The following is a 7,289-nucleotide window of genomic DNA, read 5'->3' on the forward strand; positions in this document are numbered from 1 at the left end:
AAATGTCAATACTACCCGATCTACATATCCAATACAATCCCTATCAAAATAACACCAGCATTCTTCACAGAGCCAGAACAAACAATCCTAAAATTTTTATGGAACCAGAAAAGACCCCAAATAGCCAAACCAATCTTGAAAAAGAAAACCAAAGCTGGAGGCATCATGTTCCTGGACTTCAAGACGTATTACAAAGCTGTAATCATCAAGACAATATGGTACTGGCACAAAAACAGACACTCAGGTCAATGAAACAGAATAAAGAACCCAGAAATGGACCCACAAATGGATGGCCAAATAATCTTTGACAAAGCAGGAAAGAATATCCAATGAAATAAAGGAAGTCTCTTCAGAAGATGGTGCTGGGAAAACTTGACAGCGACGTCCAGAAAAATGAACCTGGACCACTTTCTTACACCATACACAAAAATAAACTCAAAATGGACGAAAGGCCATGTAAGACAGGAAGCCATCAAAATCTTAGAGGGGAAAGCGGGCAAAAACCTCTTTGACCTCAGCCGCAGCAACTTCTGGAGACCTGACATGTCTCCAGAGGCAAGAGAAACAAAAGCAAAAATGAACTATTGGGACCTCATTAAAATAAAAAGCTGTGCACAGCAAAGGAAACAATCAGCAAAACTAAAAGGCAACCAACGGAATGGGAGAAGATATTTGCAAATGACACATCAGATAAAGGGTTAGTATCCAAAATCTATAAAGAACTTATCAAACTTAACACCCAAAAAACAAAGAATCCAGTGAAGAAATGGGCAAAATACATGAATAGACACTCCAAAGAAGAAAACCAGATGGCCGACACATGAAAGAATGCTCAACATCACTCATCATCAGGGAAATATCAAAACCACAATGAGATATCACCTCACACCTGTCAGAATGGCTAACATTAAGAACTTAAGCAACAACAGATGTTGGTGAGGATGCGGAGAAAGAGGATCTCTTTTGCATTGTTGGTGGCAATGCAAGCTGGTTGCAGCCACTCTGGAAAACAGTATGGAGGTTCCTCAAAAAACTAAAAATAGAACTACCCTATGACCTAGCAATTGCACTACTAGGCATTTATCCAAGGGATATAGGTGTGCTGTTTCAAAGGGACACATGTGCCCCCATGTTTATAGCAGCTCTATCGACAATAGTCAAAGTATGGAAAGAGCCCAAATGTCTGTCACCGGATGACTGGATAAAGAAGATGTGGTGTATATATGTATATGTATGTATGTATATGTATGTGTATACACACACACACACACACACACACACACACACACGGAGTATTACTAGGCAATCAAAAAGAATGAAATCTTGCCATTTGCAACTACGTGGATGGAGCTGGTGAGCTAAGTGAAATTAGAGAAAGACAAATATCATATGACTTCACTCATATGAGGAATTTTAGATACTAAACAGATGAACATAAGGGAAGGGAAGCAAAAAGAATATAAAAACAGGTGCTGTTTTACAGAAAAACATAAGAGGCTCTTAAATATAAAGAGAGGGTTACTGGAGGGGTTGTGGGAGGTGGGATGGGCTAAATGGGCAAGGGGCATTAAGGAATCTACTCCTGAAATCATTGTTGTACTATATGCTAACTTGGATGTAAATTAAACAATAAATAAATTAAAAAAAAAAAAAAAAAAAAAAAAGAAAAAGGGATTCTCTCTCTCTCTGCCCCTCCCTGGGTCATGCACACTTGTACACACTCTCTCTCAAAATAAATAAACGTTAAAAAAAAAGATTCCTATGATGAGGCAACTGACGCTATGATGCTTTGACCTACATACACAAATTTATTCACACATACCAAGAAGAGGCTGCTTCATCTGAATGATTTACTTGTCAAGCAAAGTGTGAAAAGACATGGACAGTTTTAAAAGGTTACTTTAAATTGAGCTGAGGTTCTGCAGTCTAAAAATACCACCTATCTCTAAATGTTGACAGCAAGGATGTGAAATCAAGGTGGTGGTCAGCTTTACAGATGTCAGAGTATTGGCCTTCACTTAAAGTATTGTTAATTCCTCAAATCGTAGCTGTATTTATTTTTAAAAATTAGCAATAAAAAACTCCCACCGATGTCCATTCCTTTAAACAAATAAGATGAATACCCCCTACTCAGTATTTAATGATTTTTGAAGTTTTATAGGTCTTTCCTTCTATTTAACACCTAATACCGCGTTCCTATACTCCCTGGGGGGGGGCAGGAGGGTGCGTACAGAGGATGATGGTGGTTATGTAAAGGGAAGAACATCTGAATAAACTGTATGAGGCATTATTTTCACTTAATGTTACGGAGTCATTGAGCCAGAAAAGACCTAAATGCCTTACCAAATCCATTCTCATGCTTTCCGAGATGAATTTGAATCATCCAGGACAGGACAGATGGTTGCTATCAGGCTGAGTCTGTGCTGAAAAATAAAATCTTACAACATCTGGAATTGGTTGAAAAATACATAACAGTTCATGTTAATAACAATGTGTGAAATGGATTTCAAGGTTTTTTTTTTTTTAGATAAATATTATTTATATGTTGTATCATAGAAAACTACCACAATCTGGTAATGGAATTTTAGAAATAACATGACCTTCCATTGATGCAAAAATCACTTAAAGATCTGCAAATGTTTACAACGGAACAAAATTATACTGTATAGATTACAGAATTCTATAAATGACATTATGTATCCTGACGCTTAAACTGATTTTACTAGTTATTGACTTTACTTAATAGGTTTTATCAAACCTTACTTGGCAACATTCTCTTCTCTTCGTGTTCCAATCTTAGTTTATTTCCATTTTAAGATCTCTGCTATGCGGATATAAAGACTGGTTGTTTTTTTATAGAGTTCTTTTAACATTATTACATGCTGAATAATCTAGAACTAAATATCTGTATCTAAAAGGCTATATATCTCGGGGCGCCTGGGTGGCTCAGTTGGTTAGGCCACTGACTTCAGCTCAGGTCATGATCTCACAGTTAGTGAGTTTGAGACCCAAGTTGGGCTATGTGCTGACAGCTCAGAGCCTGGAGCCTGCTTCGGATTCTGTGTCTCCCCTCTCTCTACCCCTCCCCTGCTCATGCTCTATCTCTCAATAATAAATAAATGTTAAAAAAAATTAAATAAAAATAAAAAGCTGTATATCTCAGAAAAATCAAATGTTTTTGTATTGTTAAAAATGCAATAGAAAGTGAATAAAATTTTTTGTTTTTTAATCAAATTTGAAAAACTGCAGAATTCAGTGGATGCAATAAAACTAAGCTATAGGAAAACTTAGGAACATTTTAAACAACTGTCATTACATCTGTAAAACATTAAGCTAGTGAGGAAATTGCTCCCAGCAATTAGAGATCCAATAAATTCAGACTTGAGCAACAATTAATATGACAAACCTCATATACCTGAATGTCTGTCCAGAGAGTTACGTTCATTAAACTAGAGATGCTAAATCAGCATTTTTAAAATGTGGAGCATCAGAACACACTGGGGCAAATGTTAAAACTACAGATTCTTAGAGTGAGACCTACTGAATCAAATTTTCTGAGGACAGTCTGGGGAATCTGCATTTTTACAATCCAGGTCATCTTTAATCTATTAAAGTTTAAGAACCAATGCTCTGGTTTTCTCATTCTTCAGTTTTTTTAAATATGTACTTTTTTAAATGCAAAAGTACACAAATCTTAAGTGAAGAGATAAAGGAGTTACCACAATGCTAACCCACCTGTGTCAGCCACAACTTACATAAAGATAGTAAATACCACACGCTTCCCAGAAGTGCCTCCAACCTTCTTCCAACAGGCAACCACTTTCCTGATTTCTAACACCACAGTAACAGTTTTGCCTATTTCTGAATTTTATAGAAACGGAATCGTATACCCTTTGTGTCTGTGTGATTTACTTATGTTTAATGTAGCAATAGTCTCTTATTGCTTTGAAGTATTCTGTAATATGCTGGGTAGCAGAGGAGTCTACCAGATTCTGGAACGAGGTGGCCTCTCGTCAGTCTAGGAAATAGTCACAAAAAAATAAACCTTGGTAACGAGATCTGCCTGTCCAGGCTAATCTCTGTTCCTGTGTGGAATAGAAGGGACCCCCACCCCGCCGCAAGTTTCTACATTCTCCCAAGGGAAGGTAGCTAGCTGAGTGGGAAGCAAGTTCATGAATGGCAGGCAAACAGGCTTACTTCAAGCCTGTGGTGGGGTGGCACAGGTTAAACCTGCAACCTGATCTACAATGGCCTGCTTGAGACAGAGCAGCAGAAGTCTGAGTTCTCCACGTTTGTTAAATCTAAGGCGAGGCCAATTCAGTCAACAACCACCAGGCTCTGACCAAGCTAGGAAAAATCTGATCACCTATTTTACAAGCTGTTGCCTACTGCATCAGAGGCCAGCAGGATGCCCAGAGAATGAAGACCTGAACACATGGTCTTCCCTGATGCCATTATGTCATGTAAGCACCCTCCGTATAGCTGGACACCAGTTTAAAGAGAAGACAAAGGGCAGAAATAAGATAGCATTTTTCCAAAAGTTTAAGCATTACTTTAAAATATTATAAATTGTATCTCCTTTATATTAGACTGAGTTTTAAATTGGCTGGGACTAAAGGTTAATTTTTTCCAGACTTCCCACTGGGTGGGAGCTCAAGAGTAAATACATGCACATTCTGTCAGAATACTCTATTTCCTCTGCACATTTGAACCATGAATAAATCTGTGACCATGTGTATGTTTCCATTTTTCTCTTATCATCCTTTAATTTCAGGCTCAAATACAGCCTCTTGATTATGGTGTTACAAATATTATGCTCTTCATTTTGCGATGTTTCAGGTTTGAAAACAAAAAAGTGCTTGATATTTTTTACATGTTTGACAAAAACTGATCTTGATCTACACTCTGCTTTTCAAGCTAAACAGTAGTATTCAATGTCTTAACTACCACTCAAACCATATCCACCTAAGCTTACTGTAACTGCCTTCTCAAAGGATCATCATGCTTCAATTACCCAACCTAAAGTTGTCTTTGATTTGCACCTATTTAATTTCTCTGTGCCATATGACTGGTGTAAAGCCACTTTTGTCCTTGTGAAACTTGCCGCACCCCGATTTTCTTCCTGTTATCACTTTGTATCTCCTTTCCTTCCTTCCTTCCACCCTCCCTGCCTCCCTCTCTCCCTCACTTTCTCTCTTTGAGAGAGAATCCCAAGCAGGCTCTCAATCGATTGGGCTCAAACTCTCAAGCTGTGAGATCATGACCTGAGCAGAAACTGGACACTTAACCAACTGAGCCATCCAGGCACCCCATCTTTGGCTCATTCTTTAAATGTATTTCCCTGAAGATTGTTTCCTCATCTTTTGTTCTGTACCATCTCCTAGGGCTGCCTGAATCATTTCTATCACAATAATTATCAGTCTTATGCTACAAGATCTGTATCTTTAGCTCTAACCTCTCCTGGGCTTAAGGCTCCATTTCCAACTACAGCTAGACATTGTCACATGGCTGTTTTATCACCAAACTCAATGCATCTAAAATAAAGTCTTCTTTTTTTTAACTTTTTTTCAGTATTTATTTATTTTTGAGACAGAGAAAGACAGAGCATAAACGGGGGAGGGTCAGAGAGAGGGAGACACAGAATCTGAAGCAGGCTCCAGGCTCCAAGCAGTCAGCACAGAGCCCGACACAGGGATTGAACTCACGGACTGTGAAATCATGACCTGAGCCGAAGTCAGATGCTTAACCGACTGAGCCACCCAGGTGCCACTAAAGTCTTCTCTTTTGTAAGCCTCTTCCTTATCTTCCCTATCACAGTTAATGGGATCACCATCTTCTCAATTATTAAGGATCAAAACTTAGGTGTCTAAGTCGGAGCTATCTAACTGCAAGGAAAAGACACTGATTCATTCATGCCTGTTTAAGAAAAGGATTTACCTTAAGGATCTAACAGGGGAAAAAAAAATCACTGGCACCCAGGGACAAGGAAATGAAGCACAGCACTGTGCCACTTAAAGAATGGGACTGCAAAGCCAGAAACCAAGGCCACACCTCTCTCACAGGGAATCAGTGGCTGGTTCTGTGAACTGATTTCACTCCCTTGCTTCACTCTATAGATCAGCTTTCTCTGCTTATTCATAATTTCCTGTAGACTCCGGCTTGCTTCGCTGACTCTGGGCCAGTTCTAAACGATCTTTCCACTCACATGTATACCAAAACCTAACAGTCTCTGAATTTCAAAACTCAAATTCTTGAGAATCTAACCGCTCAGTCGGGCCTAAGAATTGTTTCTCCCTGGTAAAGTGTTCAGTTAGCTGTGGACATAGTATGGAATCATGTGTTATAAATGTGGCTATCTAACCCCTGCCCTTCAGCAGTCAACTGTGCTTGGGTGTGTGAGATCATGGGTTATAAACCTGGCTATCCAATCCTACTCCTCAGCACAGGCAGAGGACTGAGGACTATTTCATGTAAGATGATTGTAGGCACAGCACTGGACATGTCTTTCACTCCTCCCTGTTTCATACTTTTTTCATTCTGCCTATTTCAGTTAGCTGTGTGCACATTCCTTCCTATCATCCATTTCTTCTTGTTTGCCTATCCATGGGAGTAATGGCCCTTTTTCTGCCCATTCAACTCTGGCTGACTGTTCAATATTTTCTTTCTTGCCTTCCCCTGTAACACTTGACATTGTCTTGTTTACTGCCAGTTATATTCAGGCTTTTCCTTCCCATTTGACTTAGGGTGGTATTTAGTTTATTTATCTTTGTAGGTTTATGTATTGATTTCAATAATTTTCTAGCATTTGAAATACTGGCCAGACATTTTAATCCAGGTATCTATTCACACCTATGGTATTTATTTTAGTGCATTCTTCTCGATATTAAATACCCTACTTCTGGGTGGTTATTATGTTTACATGATAATGATCTAATTCCTTAAACAAATAAACCAAATCTCTCTTTTTTGAGAAAGTGCACGCATGGGAGCATGCGCACATGCAGTGAAGGGGCAGAGGAAGAGGGAGAGGGAGAATATTAAGCAGGCTCCATGCCCAGCACGGAGCCCTACACAGTGCTCAATCTCATCACCATGAGTTCATGATTTGAGCCAAAATCAAGAGTCCAGACACCTAACCGCCTGAGCCACCCATATGCCCCCCAAATTTCTCTTGAATGAATGGGGGGCAGGGGTTGCAGAGGACAAAAGAGTAACCATATCATTGTCAAGAAATTAATGCTCCACCAAAAAAAAAAAAAAAAAAAAAATTAATGCTCCAATAACTAAAT

This window comes from Panthera leo, chromosome C2, assembly GCF_018350215.1.
Source record: "Panthera leo isolate Ple1 chromosome C2, P.leo_Ple1_pat1.1, whole genome shotgun sequence".
Lineage (NCBI taxonomy): Eukaryota > Metazoa > Chordata > Mammalia > Carnivora > Felidae > Panthera > Panthera leo.